At 46.4% G+C, this 16,725-nt stretch overlaps 1 protein-coding gene across 1 annotated transcript in view; it reads right to left on the bottom strand.

Annotated features, from left to right (window-relative positions):
* SCN4A (sodium voltage-gated channel alpha subunit 4) overlaps positions 1–16,725 on the bottom strand; it is a 1,232,571-nt gene that overhangs the window by 810,312 nt on the left and 405,534 nt on the right. The window lies entirely within an intron of this gene.

The following is a 16,725-nucleotide window of genomic DNA, read 5'->3' as shown; positions in this document are numbered from 1 at the left end:
ATACAACAACAATACAACACAGCTTGTAAAGACCTGGCTGTACGAACAATAACCACCTCAAAATCTCCCTCCGTTTCTGTCCTTTTCTAGCTGTGTCTAGGCGCCGGGAAACCCTTTTGGGTAGCTGTTGCGCCCTATAAATTGACAAAATAAATAAATAAATAAATAAACACAAACCTCAGTGTGACAAACCAAACAATCTTCATATTGAAAATCACAGACACATGGAGTTGATGTGGTTGGCTGAATTTGAACCATGACAAAGGGAAGAATTGGATTAGATGGTGGCAGCCATCTTTTATCTCAGTAAGATATATGATGAAGAAAGGAAGTAGGCTATGAGCAGATAACTAAATATCAGGGCTAAAGAGCCTGATTAGTGCAACTAGGAGAGTCAACAGATTGTGAATAATATTCTGGTAAACTGAAAGTTAAGCTTTTGTTTGCTTGCTCATTATGCGATGTAACAAAGAGCCTTTATGCTTTACAATAGGGGTAGAACTGCAGTTTAGGAAGGTCTGAATAATTGCAGTGATCATAGATCTTTCTCTGGGCTTTGACACAATTAAACATTTGTTTGGGAGATCAATCTTTGGATTTTGATGTCCAATCTAATATTGCCTGAGGACATCTGTCAGTTAAAAATGTCCCAGAAGGATGTACGGCTTTACAACGCGTGCTATTACACCGCGTGTCGTTACAACGCGGTTTTTTCAACGCAAGTCGTTACCACGACTTGCGTTGGAGGGGGTGTGGACTTAGTAATTTTTTTATTTACTATTCCAACACCAGTCTACGTCCAGTAGGTAAGGTGTTGGATAGTAAATTAAAAAATTCCTTGTCCTGCAGCGCCCTCCAGTGCAAATCGTGGTAACGAATTGCATTGAAAAAAACGCGTTGTAACGGCACGCAGTGTAACAGCCGCGTCGTAAAGGCTGTTCCCCGTCCCAGAATCATGCTATAGGTGTGTTATGAAGTAAAAGTCAGAATGATTACTCACACAGATGCATACATCAATGAAATGCCTGGTTGCCGCTCTACTTTTCAGTTACTACAGCAGCAGCTCATGAGGCACAGTGTGGTGCTCTGGGAGAGGCACTGTGCTGAATATTTTAGCACACACATTTGCTCAAAGAGTCATCATGGCTTTTGGAATTATGTGATATTTTTGTCAGGGTAAATACTTCATAATGTAATCTCACCATATAATCCCTCTATAATCATATTATGATTCCAGAACCAAAACATATCTAGCTCAGCTGGGTCAAGGATGAAAGTTCATGAAATTTAGGTATGAGCTCTGGCCCTGTGGATGCGGGGAACTGTGGCTAGGGCTAGGTCAGCAGAGCAGAAGTTTCTCTTGGGGGCTAGGAAGGAGATTCTTTCGTTGAGGTATTGGGGTCCAGTGTTGTGGATGGCTTTGTAGGTATGTGTGAGCAGGTTGAAGGTTGTTCTTTTCTCGACGGGGAGCTAGTGGTGGTTGTGGAGTTGTTGGGTGATGTGGTCATTCGTGGGATGTTGAGGACGAGTCTGGCTGCGGTGTTCTCGACGGTCTGGAGTTTGCAGAGGAGAGTTTTGTTGATCTTGGCGAAGAGCACAATTCCGTAGTCCAGTTTGCTGGTGATGAGTGCGTGGGTGACGGTCTAATTGGAGTCAGGGGGATCCATTTGAAGTTCTTGCGGACGGTGTTCAAGCATGTGGAGGACACTGCGTTGATCTGGCGGTTCATGGTAAGTGAAGTGTTGAGTATGATGCCGAGGTTGCGAGCGTAGTCCATAGTGGTGGGTGGGTTTCCAAGGGCGGGGGCCTACCTGGTGTTGTCCCAAGCGGAGGGGTTGGAGCCGAGAATGAGGACTTATGTTTTCTCTGAGTTGAGGTTCAGGCAGCTGCTGTTTATCCAGGTTGGGATGTCCTTCATCCCTTCTTGGGAACTGTGCCTGGCGATGTCGGGTTGCTTGGTGAGGGAGAGGATGAGCTGGGTATTATCGGCATGTGAGACTATGTTGAGTTTGTGTTTTTTGACAATGGTTGCGTGGGGGGCCATGTAGATGCTGAAGAGTGTGGGGCTGAGGGAGGATCCTTTGGGGTACTCTGCATCTGATCTCTGTAGGTTCGGAGAGGAAGAGCGGGAGTCTGGTTCTTTGTGTTCTGCCTGAGAGGAAAGTTTGAATTCAGTTTAACGCAGTTCCCTTGATGCCGGCTTTGTGGAGTCTAGTGGCTAGTGTGAGATGGGAGAAGGTGTTGAAGGCTGTTGAGAGGTCAAGGAGGATGAGAGCTGCTGTGTGACCTTGGTCGAGGAGGGAGCAGCTGCCATTGGTGGCAGCTATGAGGGCGGTCTCAGTGCTGTGGTTGATACAGAATCCGGATTGAGAGTTGTCGAGAATGTTGTAGCTTTCTATGAAGTGCACTAGTTGTGTGTTGATGACTTTCTCTATGACTTTGGTGGCGAAGGGGAGAAGAGAGATGGGCCTGAAGTTCCTGAGGTCTGTCAAGTCTGCAGAGGGCTTCTTGAGGAGGGGTTTGACTTTGTTGCATTTCCAGTTGTCTGTGAATGTGGCGGTCAAGGGGGAGCGGTTGATCGTTCGTTGTAATTCAGGTGTGATGGCGGTGGCAGCCTTGTGGATGATGTGCAGGGGCAGGGGTCAGTGGGTACTCCGAAATTGATGCTTTTCATAGTCTTTACAGTGTTTTCTGAGGTACGAGTGGTGCAGGTGAGGTGGGTCAGCTTGATGGCATCGCCGATGGGGCTGTTGGGTCGGCGCTGTGGTCTTGGTCATCGAAGTTGTCGTAGAGTGTCTTGGTCTTGTGGTGGAAGAAGGAACTGAGTTTGTTGAAGAGGTCTTGGGAGGGAGAGACGTCATAGCTTTGCTGTTGGGTCTGGTGAATTCTTGTATGATGCGAAAAGTTCCTTGGAGTTGTGGGAGTTGGACAGGATTCTGTCTTGGATGAAGTTTCTCTTAGTTGATTTTATGAGTTGGTGGTGTGTCATGGTTGAGGCTTTTAAGGCAGAGTGTGCTTCTCGGGTTTTGCTGGTTCTCTATGTTTTCTCGAGTCCTGGTCAACAAGGCGGATTTTCCGTTGTGTCGTCTGACAGAGTTCTGGAGGGGGTTGAGAGTGTTGGCGCAGTTGGAAATCCATTGGTGGAGGTTGTTTGCTGCTGTTGTTCGTTGTAGTTCAGGTGCGATGGCGGTGGCAGCCTTGTGGATGATGTGCAGGGGCAGGGGTCAGTGGGTACTCCGAAATTGATGCTTTTCATAGTCTTTACAGTGTTTTCGGGGGTGCGAGTGGTGCAGGTGAGGTGGGTCAGCTTGATGGCATCGCCGATGGGGGTGTTCGGTCGGCGCTGTGGTCTTGGTCATCGAAGTTGTCATAGAGTGTTTTGGTCTTGTGGTGGAAGAAGGAACTGAGTTTGTTGAAGAGGTCTTGGGAGGGAGAGACATCATAGCTTTGCTGTTGGGTCTGGTGAATTCTTGTATGATGCGAAAAGTTCCTTGGAGTTGTGGGAGTTGGACAGGATTCTGTCTTGGATGAAGTTTCTTTTAGTTGATTTTATGAGTTGGTGGTGTGTCATGGTTGAGGCTTTGTAGGCAGAGTGTGCTTCTCGGGTTTTGCTGGTTCTCTATGTTTTCTCGAGTCCTGGTGAACCCGGCGGCTTTTCCGTTGTGTCGTCTGACAGAGTTCTGGAGGGGGTTGAGAGTGTTGGCGCAGTTGGAAAGCCATTGGTGGAGGTTGTTTGTTGCTGTGTTGGTATATGTCGTGGTAGGGGGAGGAGTACAGCTGAGGGTGGTGGTGAGGTGTTCTTCAGTGGTTTTGTTCCAGGTTCTGCATGGGAGGTGTGGCGTGCACTTTTGTGCGGTGGGTTTCGAGAAGGAGAAATGGACACAGTGGGGGTCCGTCCAGAGCGGTTCTGTGGTGTGACTGAAGCGGTTGTTTCCTCTGGTGAAGATGGGAACAAGAGTGTGTCCTGCCATGTGAGTTGGTTGGAGACAAGTTGCTTCAGTCCAATGTTGGTGAGGTTCTCTACGAGGGCGGTATTGTTGGTATGACTGGGGTTGTATAGGTGGAAGTTCAGGTCTCCAAGCAGTATGTAGTGCTTGGAGGCAAGAGCGTGGGAGCGATGTAGTGGGCAATAGCATTGGGGAATAGGAAGCGGGTCCTGGCAGTCTGTAGGCGAGTGTTCCGCGGAGCGTCGTTCTGGAGTTGGGCTGGATCTGGAAGTAGATGTGTTCCATGAGGGGCGAGGGGTTGTCCAAGTTGGTGGTTGTTAGTCGGAGGGAGCTTTTGTGGATGATGGTGAGGCCTCCTCCGGGGCAGTTGGGGTGGTCTTGCCTCAGGATCTTGTATCAGTCGGGATGGCAGTTGCGATGCCTGGTGGAGAGCTGGCATAGTTCCATTCAGAAAAGGGGGTGGTGATGGACAGAGTATCTGAATTAAACAGAACACTCATACCCAGTCAAGAGATCAGGGCTTGATCCATCACCGTTTTTTAGCTCACTGCACCATCCCAGCTCAGAACCTGGCTACATACAAATGAGTCGGTCCCTGGCCCACTGCATCATGGGAACAGAGCAGACCAAACTACCAAGCCAATTCTTATACTGGGAAGGAAACAAGCTTCCGGGGACCGGTTTCTGGCATCACAGCCGTCTTCGGCCCGGCTTGCTTGAATCCTGATGGTGCATTGAGCAAGGGACTCACATCTGAGTATACCCTTCCACACTTATGGTGGACAAAACGATTCAGAAAAGGGGGTGGTGATGGACAGAGTATCTGAATTAAACAGAACACTCATACCCAGTCAAGAGTTCAGGGCTTGATCCATCACCGTTTTTTAGCTCACTGTACCATCCCAGCTCAGAACCTGGCTACATGCAAATTAGTCTGTCCCGGGCCCAGTGCATCATGGGAACAGGGCAGACCAAACTACCAAGCCAATTCTTATACTGGGAAGGAAACAAGCTTCTGGGGACCGGTTTCTGGCATCACAGCCGTCTTCGGCCCGGCTTGCTTGAATCCTGATGGTGCAATGAGCAAGGGACTCATATCTGAGTATACCCTTCCACACTTATGGTGGACAAAACGATTCAGAAAAGGGGGTGGTGATGGACAGAGTATTTGAATTAAACAGAACACTCATACCCAGTCAAGAGATCAGGGCTTGATCCATCACCGTTTTTTAGCTCACTGCACCATCCCGGCTCAGTACCTGGCTACATGCAAATTAGTCTGTCCCTGGCCCAGTGCATCATGGGAACAGGGCAGACCAAAATACCAAGCCAATTCTTATACTGGGAAGGAAACAAGCTTCCGGGGACCGGTTTCTGGCATCACAGCCGTCTTCGGCCCGGCTTGCTTGAATCTTGATGGTGCAATGAGCAAGGGACTCACATCTGAGTATACCCTTCCATGCTTATGGTGGACAAAACGATTCAGAAAAGGGGGTGGTGATGGACAAGCCGGGCCGAAGACGGCTGCAATGCCAGAAACCGGTCCCCGGAAGCTTGTTTCCTTTCCAGTAAAAGAATTGGCTTGGTAGTTTGGTCCGCCCTGTTCCCATGATGCACTGGGCCAGGGACAGACTAATTTGCATGTAGCCAGGTTCTGAGCTGGGATGGTGCAGTGAGCTAAAAAATGGTGATGGATCAAGCCCTGATCTGTTGACTGGGTACGAGTATTCTGCTTAATTCAGATGCGCTGTCCATCACCACCTTCTTTTTCTGAATCGTTTTGTCCACCATAAGCGTGGAAGGGTATACTCAGATGTGAGTCCCTTGCTCACCGCACCATCAGGATTCAAGCAAGCCGGGCCGAAGACGGCTGTAATGCCAGAAACCGGTCCCCGGAAGCTTGTTTCCTTTCCAGTAAATGAATTGGCTTGGTAGTTTGGTCTGCCCTGTTCCCATGATGCACTGGGCTAGGGACAGACTAATTTGCATGTAGCCAGGTTCTGAGCTGTGATGGTGCAGTGAGCTAAAAAACGGTGATGATCAAGCCCTGATCTGTTGACTGGGCACGAGTATTCTGCTTAATTCAGATGCTCTGTCCATCACCACCCCCTTTTTCTGAATGGCATAGTTCCAGGCCACTGTGAGGAAGGTGACTTCAGGCGAGTGAGTGTTGAGGAGGTCCCAGAGTTCTACAGCATGTCTGTGCAGGGAGCGCACGTTGAAGAGGACGCAGCTCAGGGGCCTGTGTACAATGGCATCCAGTGGTTTGGGGTGGCTGTCTGGGACCGGAGGTGAGTGAAGGTGCAGCAGCATTGTCGTCAGGAGAACAGGCCTTGAGAGTTGCTCGGGGTCAAGAGCTGGCAGTTGTTGTCGCATCCAGGGTTGAGTGCATGAAGGGTGCTGGGGTCAGAGCGGCGGGAGTTCAGGGGATCAGGGGACCAGGGTCCCTGGCGCTGGTTGAGGTCAGGTCACGGATGGGTGCAGATGTGAATACCATGGTAATTTTATCGTGCCTAGAATGAACCCCGAGCCCCTTAACAATAATATTCCATAGGCACATTAAGTGCTGTCTCTTTAGGTCTTACAGGCAGACACTTTCGGATCAAGCGCTTGAATACCATAAGTGACTAATACTTTTCAATCCATTGATACACAGTTCTCTTGTGACATTGTTTCAAAAACACTTCCCTTTCTGCAGTGGATAGTGAGCATATCCCTTAAATGTTTAGCCTTTCCTAGACAATGTTGTCGACTATGTTGAAAGTCTTGAAGTCATCCAGTGTCAAAACTTTGCCTGGTACCATGTACCCACATGGCATGAAGCCAATGGACTATAGAAAGATCCAAGCCTTGTAATCACACGAAGAGCGTGACTAGAAACCTGTCCCAAGGGGAGGATTGTCCATTGAGAGACACGGCTCAAAGCAAAAGAAAGGTGTATAGTACTAAATAACTACTCAAGGCCTCATTTATGAGGCCGTTTGCGCCGCCGAAATATCACTTTTTATGACGTTCCATGGCGCAGGAGCCTGCTCCATATTTACCAGGCAGCACTAAGCCTCCTTTTGGTTTAATGCTGCCTCGTAAATATTGTTCCCTTTAATGCAGTTTTCTGCATTAAAGAGACGTGTAATTGGTGTTGCTGGGGACGTTCCCAGCAACATCCATGGTATTTAGACACTGCCCCAGTTTTACGAGAAATTGTAACTTTGAGGCAGCGCCAAAAACGTATGCCTTTCCAGGGGAGGCCTAAGAGAGGCACAACGAGGAGAAATATTTGTATTTTTCCTAATGTTTCCTTTTTCTGTGTGTGCTGCATTCTGCAGCACACACAGAAATCTGCAGCATATATAGAAAGGCTCTGGTGATTGTTTTTGTGCAGGAAGGTTTCTCTTTCTGCACAAAAATAATAATTCCTGCAAAGCAGGCACCCTTGCACCATGATGCAAAGCTGCCTTCATTAGCACACGGCAGCCCATTGCACGCCGGTGCAGGGAAAAAGGACAGAAAAGCACTGTATCCATCATTTACGGTGCATTCTTGCCCTTTTCTTTTGCCGAAAGGCAGTGCAACAGGAAGGCCTGCGGTGCTGCCCTACGGCAAAACCTCATAAATGAGGCGTCAGTCTTAATAAAAATCTTGAAGTTTGTCAACGCTGTATAAAGAAGCATTATGTTACCATGGGAAATGTCAAGAATGTACCCTTAAAGCAACTGTCTTTTCCACTCAAGCCAGGCTGCCATCTAGTTATTCTTTTCAACTCCAGATATAGTAAGTTTAATCAGTCATGACACTACTGTTCACGACATCTAACTAATGATGTGCCAAACAATTGTCAGGTCCAACCCAAAAGCATATTTAACAAAGTTTAAGGTTAGTTCAGAACGTTGACTTCATCTGAATTATTACTGTGAAAACATAGCATGCATGTGCCCTTTAATACATTATTAGTGTAGCTGGTTGGCATTCTTCTCATTCTTATGAAATCACTTAGAAGGGGCTCAAAAGTATTGTTCACACTATACATTTGTATTAATTTGTGATATTGTGCAGTGCCGTATGTCAAATATTTATGTCCCATATGTACGAAAGTCCTTTTCCTTTTTAAAGTAAATGCAGTAACTGGACATTCGTATATTGTTAAGGGCTAATAAGTTATGAGTTTCGATTCTTAGACTGGTCTGCCTTAATATCCTCAGATGCAAGTGCTAAAATACATACATGGCACCCTCTTTGATGGTCTGTTCTACCAATGCTCGAGGACACTAGAGACAAAAAGCCCATCACTGATACAACTGGAGCTCTGGCAACCCTTAAGTGAAATTTGCACCGATTATAAACTTTGCAGTTTGAGGAAACCCCCTCCGTCAGGAATCTTTTTGAAAAAGTGAGTTTGGCTACAGGAGTGAGACCCAGGGTTCGTAAAAAACAAAATGTTCAAACACTTCACATGATGCAGACAATGAATGCTTGACACTATTGAAAGGGAAAATAACGTAAAGAAGTGGCTCAAAGCCATTTGTTTGGTATCTTTAGTTCAGGTTTAGAACAGGCTCATGTTTGTTACACTGTTGTAACAAACTCACTGCAGTACAACATACTTATGCCTACAAACTCTCTTGTACAGACCTTGTTTCCTCGTTTGACTCGTATGTGGCAGTGAGGCATTGTTAGGGGTGGGGAAACAATTGCATTTCATCAGTAGTGAAACACATAATACTAATGTTTAATTATTATGTTGCAGATAATGAACTATGCGAATTTAGGATTACTCAAATTCACAGATGTAACTCTTACTCTGCTAAATGTAGTTATAGAAACATATTAAAGCCCAGCTGATTCTACCTGGGGGTTTCTAAAGCATATTACTTTCTTTTAGCTCAGGGATTGCAGAGTTGTCATTAGCCTCAAGGATGGTAATACAGCGATTATTAAAGGGTATATTCCGTGACATATTAGAATTAGTGGGTTGTATTAGTATTCTCTTGACGCAGGGCCTCCACAACATAGAGGCCAGAAGACATTGTAGGCAAGGTGGAGATGTCCTGAGCTTTTTTTCTCTCACTCAGCCAGTAATCTACTACTAATCAGTATACCGATCCATGGTCACTAGTGGGTCCAGGGAAGTGTGGATATCACCATCGCTGCTGTTGAATCGGAATTACCAGGTTAGTTCAAACGTGACACATGGCTGCACGCGTACATACGGCCATCTTGATACTGTGATTAATTTACAGTTCCAAAATGGCTGACTTCCTCTTTACAATGGTAAATTAAGAAATAAAGTATGCACAGGTCTTGTAGCAATATACAACAGTTAGACACTCACTAAAACCTTAAAAAAATATAAACAACAAAACAAATAATTAAACAAGGACTGAGGCAAGACGAGGAGGGGCAGAAGATACTTTGACAAGCTTAATAGTTTGGGATAGCAGGAGGAGAAAGCAGAGAGTGAAAAATAGGGAAACCTTGCAGCGCGGCTTGAGACTCTGAGCAGAGTGAGGAAACGGACTGGGGCTGATTTGAAAACCCCTTGGGAGGATCTCTGCAACTAGCGAACCTGTGTACCTGTGCCATTACTCCTCGCGTTTCCCGCTTCGCGGGAAACGCTCGCAGGAACAAAGACATCGGGCTGAATACTGGAAAAGGACTACGAGTCCCAGGAGGCTCAGCGGAGCTGTGACAATCACCCGCCACGCCCAGCATACAGCACCAGGTGATTAAAATCACCACTGGACACGCGCATCGCGGGAAACCTTGCAGCGCGGCTTGAGACTCTGAGCAGAGTGAGGAAACGGACTGGGGCTGATTTGAAAACCCCTTGGGAGGATCTCTGCAACTAGCGAACCTGTGTACCTGTGCCATTACTCCTCGCGTTTCCCGCTTCGCGGGAAACGCTCGCAGGAACAAAGACATCGGGCTGAATACTGGAAAAGGACTACGAGTCCCAGGAGGCTCAGCGGAGCTGTGACAATCACCCGCCACGCCCAGCATACAGCACCAGGTGATTAAAATCACCACTGGACACGCGCATCGCGGGAAACCTTGCAGCGCGGCTTGAGACTCTGAGCAGAGTGAGGAAACGGACTGGGGCTGATTTGAAAACCCCTTGGGAGGATCTCTGCAACTAGCGAACCTGTGTACCTCTGCCATTACTCCTCGCGTTTCCCGCTTCGCGGGAAACGCTCGCAGGAACAAAGACATCGGGCTGAATACTGGAAAAGGACTACGAGTCCCAGGATGCTCAGCGGAGCTGTGACAATCACCCGCCACGCCCAGCATACAGCACCAGGTGATTTAAATCACCACTGGACCCGCGCATCGCGGGAAACCTTGCAGCGCGGCTTGAGACTCTGAGCAGAGTGAGGAAACGGACTGGGGCTGATTTGAAAACCCCTTGGGAGGATCTCTGCAACTAGCGAACCTGTGTACCTGTGCCATTACTCCTCGCGTTTCCCGCTTCGCGGGAAACGCTCGCAGGAACAAAGACATCGGGCTGAATACTGGAAAAGGACTACGAGTCCCAGGAGGCTCAGCGGAGCTGTGACAATCACCCGCCACGCCCAGCATACAGCACCAGGTGATTAAAATCACCACTGGACACGCGCATCGCGGGAAACCTTGCAGCGCGGCTTGAGACTCTGAGCAGAGTGAGGAAACGGACTGGGGCTGATTTGAAAACCCCTTGGGAGGATCTCTGCAACTAGCGAACCTGTGTACCTGTGCCATTACTCCTCGCGTTTCCCGCTTCGCGGGAAACGCTCGCAGGAACAAAGACATCGGGCTGAATACTGGAAAAGGACTACGAGTCCCAGGAGGCTCAGCGGAGCTGTGACAATCACCCGCCACGCCCAGTATACAGCACCAGGTGATTAAAATCACCACTGGACCCGCCCATCGCGGGAAACCTTGCAGCGCGGCTTGAGACTCTGAGCAGAGTGAGGAAACGGACTGGGGCTGATTTGAAAACCCCTTGGGAGGATCTCTGCAACTAGCGAACCTGTGTACCTGTGCCATTACTCCTCGCGTTTCCCGCTTCGCGGGAAACGCTCGCAGGAACAAAGACATCGGGCTGAATACTGGAAAAGGACTACGAGTCCCAGGAGGCTCAGCGGAGCTGTGACAATCACCCGCCACGCCCAGCATACAGCACCAGGTGATTAAAATCACCACTGGACCCGAGCATCGCGGGACGCGCGCGGGCGGTCGCCGGGCTAAGCCCGGGCAAAGGGCGGGCCCGTTTTAGCCCGTTCTAGACAGTGAGAGACTGGACTGGGCCAACCCTCTAACTTCCACCCTCTAAACTGAACTGTGGCAAGGTAAAAACACTTAATATCTATATTGTATCTGGACTATCATTGATGCATATTTCTAGGGTCTTGCTGCTAATAATTGCTTGTTCAATATGTCTAAACAAAAAACGCCTGTCACCCCGGCTAATACAATGCACAATTACCTGGTCCAGGTAGTGACAAAAATTAATAACAATCGGAGGACCTCCCTGGGTATGGGAGACTCACCACCTTGTGCTCAAATTAATCAATCAGGGGTGTCTCAGTCTGTCACAGATGATCTCATTGTCACCGACCCTATTGAAGACCTAGAAGAGCACTCTGCAATTAGTGTCTCAATGGCCTCAATGGACCAACGACTTGACCCCTTTACAGATTTGATCAACTTAGAAGATCAAGACAAATCTGTAACAATTGAGGAGTCAGTTATAGAGAGCAATACCCCCCCAACACCGGTCCCCGCTCCAAGAGCCAAAAAAGGGACCACTAAGGCGCCACCTAGAAGAGGCGGTCTACGCTCTTGCAAAAACAAACCTGTAACTCCACTTAGACGAGCGAAGAAAAAGGCAGAGGATGGGATAAGGGAGGAAGAGTATGGAAACGAAGAAGGGGAGGATACCCTCCTAATCAAACTTATGGGCATACTAGAGTCCAAACTACTAGGATTAATGAAACCCCTCATATCAAAAGTTGACCAACTAGCTAATAAGGTCAACAAACTAGAGTCCCTGTTAAGGCAAACCAATGAGGGGGTGGGGGAAATACCAAATCTAGTAGCATCCAAATTTGAACAAATGGAGACTGCGGGAAAATCACTCGGGGTGCACATGAACACTGGCCTACAAGCTCCATCAGAGCATGTCCAACAAGTCAGCCCTAGAAACGACAATACCCCTGACATGGCCCTAGTCCCAGATGCAGCCCATTTAGTGGGCAACAGCATCCCTGAGATTCTAAACCCAGAAACTGCCCCAGTTGAACTAATTGTTGAAGCCTCGCCTCTTATCTTAGTATTAGCAAACACACCCATGCTGAAAACTGGACAGATCGAGTCACCAGATTCCTTAAGAAACAAGGCACTCCAGTGGCTTAGTAGTAATATGCATATATCACCCTGGGGCAAGGAAAAACTATCTGACGATCTGCTTACAGCAAGAAGGGTTAGGTGGATAGGTACTAAGGTAAAGAAATTTCAAGGGGATTGTGTGGTCTTGAACTTCAGGGGCCCTGAGGTCCTGCCTGATGTCCTACGGAACATTCTCCCCCCACAACGTAGGACAGCTGAAATAGTTCCACTGACACTGGATTTCTTCTATAGCAGAAGAGGTCTAGTAGCCAAACCGAGCATACTAAGAACAAAATGGACAGTTGTGGGAAATAGAAGGGCTAGGCCCAACCCAGTATGTGAGTGGGGGCTAAACTTGGATAACCAATATTCTGTGCTAACTGATTTAAATGAGTGTGATTGACTCGCATGTGTCTCCCCTGCCACCTTAGATACGCAGTTGGTCCAAGAATATGTTAACAACTCCCTGATAGACGAAACTACACTTGCCCCAGATGTACTTCGTACTTCCCTCTCAGAGGAAGAAAATAGAGTTCAGGTGGAACAGGAAAGAACATTGGAGGAAATTGAGAGGCCACCAATATTGAGTAAAAATGTAATACTAGGAGTAGATCCTGCAGAAACATTAAATATTCCCGATAATGCCCAGATATATCCCCAAAAGGCTAAATCGCAATTATTAATTATCTCATGGAACATAGCCGGAATTACTAATAAATTAAATTTTCCAGACTGGGTGGATTTTATTACCCAATATGACATTATCATGTTCCAAGAAACCTGGTTGCTTACACCAATTTTCAGGCAAGGGTATTTGAACTTTTTTGTCCCGGCAATAAGAAATCGAGTGGGACGTCCCTCGGGGGGCCTGTTAATTTGGGTACGGCAAACTTTGAATTGTTCGGTCAAACAAAGGTCTATACCATCTAACGACATCTTGGCACTTGATATTACCTGGCAAAATGGTCAACAGTTAGCCCTGTTTAATATCTATTCGAGGGGAGTTGCCAGGGGTAAACCATCTGAGACTCTAACGTGCCTCGAGAGCAATATTGAACAGCTACCAGACCCTACCCACATAATAATAGGCGGGGATTTTAATACTACCTTTGAACCCATGGGCGAGGAGGATAAATCCCTGGCCGAAGACGAGGACACCAAGTGGGGAATTCCCCAACTAGATATCCCTGTAATTAGGAAATGGAGCACGGTAGCAATACAACTGAAAAGTTTTTGTCTCTCAAGAGGACTTAGAGCAGTAAATGGTCGAGCAGTGTCAGATTCTATGGGGAAAAATACCTTTGATAATGGGCGATCGGCCAGCAGGATAGACTATATACTCCTGGATGTAAGGGCCTGGGTTAAATTGGTTGATATGGAAGTGAAGGATAAGATTGAAAGTGACCACAATCCATTGTGCCTAACACTACATACCTACCATGACAAACCCGAGCATCCTAGAGAGGATTATATGGTTACGCAGGACCTAGTAAGTTCAAATAACTCCCGATATTTGAAGTGGAGTATGCTCCTAGATGATATTACTAAAATAGAGACTCTAAAGAAAGTTGTGGTGGATGAAGTTGCCAAGATTAAGTCTCATCATGGACAGACTGATTTTATTGACTATATGATGGCTGCCCATGAGATACTTTTTTCTGTAATCCAAAGTTTCTTTCGTAAAAATACCTCCACAAATAAAACGAAGAAAACACAAGAAACTAGAGGGTGGTATGACAAGAGCTGTAGGACAGCACGAGACAATCTTAGCAGGGAACTAAGAACAGGGAGGCCAGAAGCAGTAAGGCTGGCGAGAAATCTGTATAGACAGGTCCAAAAATTAGCCAAGAAGCGTTGGGATGAGGATTGTTGGCAAGAACTCAAGGAGGTATGTGCCTCCAAAGACTCTAAGCGCTTCTGGGCTTCAGTAAAATGGGCAAAGGGTGGTATTGCACCCCAGCCTGCTAATAATGTCGCAAAGAACAGTTGGATAGAATACTTTCAACCACAGTATGCTTGTAACCCAATGTTTAATAATGTCAGTCTTCCTCCATTAGTTTACTACAAAACACCAATATTCGTGGAGAGGGATGTGAGTATTGTGCTGGATTGTGTAGCAGGGGGGAAAGCCCCAGGCATGGATGGAATTCCGGCTGATATCTTTCTATCTGACCGGAAGTCCTGGTGCAGCTACTTTACAATGTTGGCCAATGCAGTGGCTATGGGAGGGAAAGTGCCTGCCTCATGGAAGGGTGCTGAAATAATTCCCATATATAAAAAAGGTGACCGATCCTTGGCTAAAAATTATAGACCCATTAGTCTGATAGATACAGCTCAAAAGCTAATGGGCCGACTTGTGCAAAATAAACTGCAGCAATGGATCGACGAAAATAACATCTTGTCATCTTACCAAGCTGGGTTCAGGCCCCTAACCAGTAGCGTCGACCAGGTTCTCCATTTTTTAACAATCTATTGGAGAAATGTTACCTTGAAGAAGGGGACATTGTATGCAGTCTTTGTAGATTTAAAAGCCGCTTTCGACCTGGTCCCCAGGGAAAAACTCTGGCAGACCTTGGCGGACGCAGGCTTAAATCAGGAATTGCTCACACTCCTTGTTCGCCTACACGAAAATAATTTTGCTAGGATACGATGGGGCAAACAAGGAGAAGTAACTGACCCCTTCCCGGTCGAACGCGGGGTGAGGCAAGGGTGTGTCCTAGCGCCAACCCTCTTCTCAATTTATATAAATGGTATTGTTAAACATCTAGAGAAGATCGCCAGTGACGCCCCTGTAATAGCCGGCACTCGTGTGCCAGTCCTCATGTTTGCGGATGATACATTATTACTTTCCCGCACCCCTAGTGGGTTACAAAAAGTAGTTGATGCCTTTGGTGTATATTGTGATGAAAGGGGCCTAGAACTAAACACCACTAAAACGAAATTTATGTGCCTCAACCAACAGTCCTCTTTCAAGGGTGTAATAAAATACAAAGGTACACCACTAGAAAGAGTGGACTCTTTTTCATACCTAGGTATCACTCTGCAAGAAAACATGAGCTGGAAACACCACATAACCACAACCCTACTAAAATTTAGACAGCTGGCAGGTGCCATCTCTTTAAAACACCGAACCTCACTAACAAAGCCGGTAAACTGTGTGATGGAAATTTATTCTATGAAAGTCCTGGGGGCTTGTTTGTATGGCTCTGAATTGTGGGGTTTCTCAAACTTGAGCGAACTGGGCCAAGCTGAAAACAGGTTCCTAAGAGGGATCGTAATGGTCCCACAGAGCACACCAACAATCCCGTTAAAACTAGATCTGGGTAGAAAATCAGTTGTGGATATAGCGAGGCTTCGGCCTCTTCTATATTGGAGACGAATTATGGTGACCCCAGAATTAGGCCACTATGCAGCAGCATTGATGGATGTCATCAAATTCGACCGTTTCCACACCATCCCATGGTTAAGGGAGTTGCGGGGACTACTCAAACTATTGAAATTGGATTATCTATGGGACAACAAAGACCTAGCTTGCTTTCCTACCAAGGAAAAGCTAAAAGAACTATACTGGGAAATGGTATACTTTACAATGTATAGTGACAGCACAAGCGTAAATTTAACATCTCGCTTTTTAAATATAAAAATGTATCCCTCATATGAACCTTTTTGGGACCTAATTGAAAAACCATATGACAGAAAACTTTATTTTCAATTTCGCATTGGTACATTACCTTTGAATGCGTTCAAGAAGCATTGGTCCCAGGCATGGGATGAACACTGTCACCATTGTAATGAAGAAACTGAACACATCTCCCATTTTTTGTTTTGTTGTCCATTGTATTCGTGCCCCAGACGCAAGTGGCTAAAACCGGTTTGCGTAAAGTTGGGAACCCGAAGCCAATCTGAAGCCCTTAGGATACTTGAAACAGACTGTACAACATTATATGTGGTTGGTGTAGCAAAATTTTTGGCCTGGGCATGGCTAATTCGAACCCGATCACTAACGGCTATTGTGTTATAATGAAATTATGTATATCCTTGATCTGTTTTTTTCGCGACATAGATTATTGCTTCCTGTTTTTTAAACTTATGGAATGTGACTTTTTTTAAAATGTGTTGTAATTTCATGTACTTTTTACTATGTATTATTCGACATTGAATGTTTAATATGTATTTTTAGAAATATTTTTATAAATAGTATTTATTGTATAGGGTTAGGTGAATGCTTTTATGACAAATGTCGAATAAAGCTTTATAAATTGAAAAAAAATGTGGGACGGGAAGCTATGACAGTTGGTTGAGAGCAAGGTAATCAATGGGCTCCCCTGGAGCACTAAAATAAATAAAACAGTTAAAATTAAAACCGTTTCCATGTGTCAATTGTGGAAGGATACAACTCATCCAATCAGACACCATG

Source organism: Lissotriton vulgaris, chromosome 5 (assembly GCF_964263255.1).
Source record: "Lissotriton vulgaris chromosome 5, aLisVul1.2, whole genome shotgun sequence".
NCBI lineage: Eukaryota > Metazoa > Chordata > Amphibia > Caudata > Salamandridae > Lissotriton > Lissotriton vulgaris.
The sequence above is the reverse complement of the archived record's forward strand: the minus strand, read 5'-3'. Positions and strand labels throughout refer to the sequence as shown.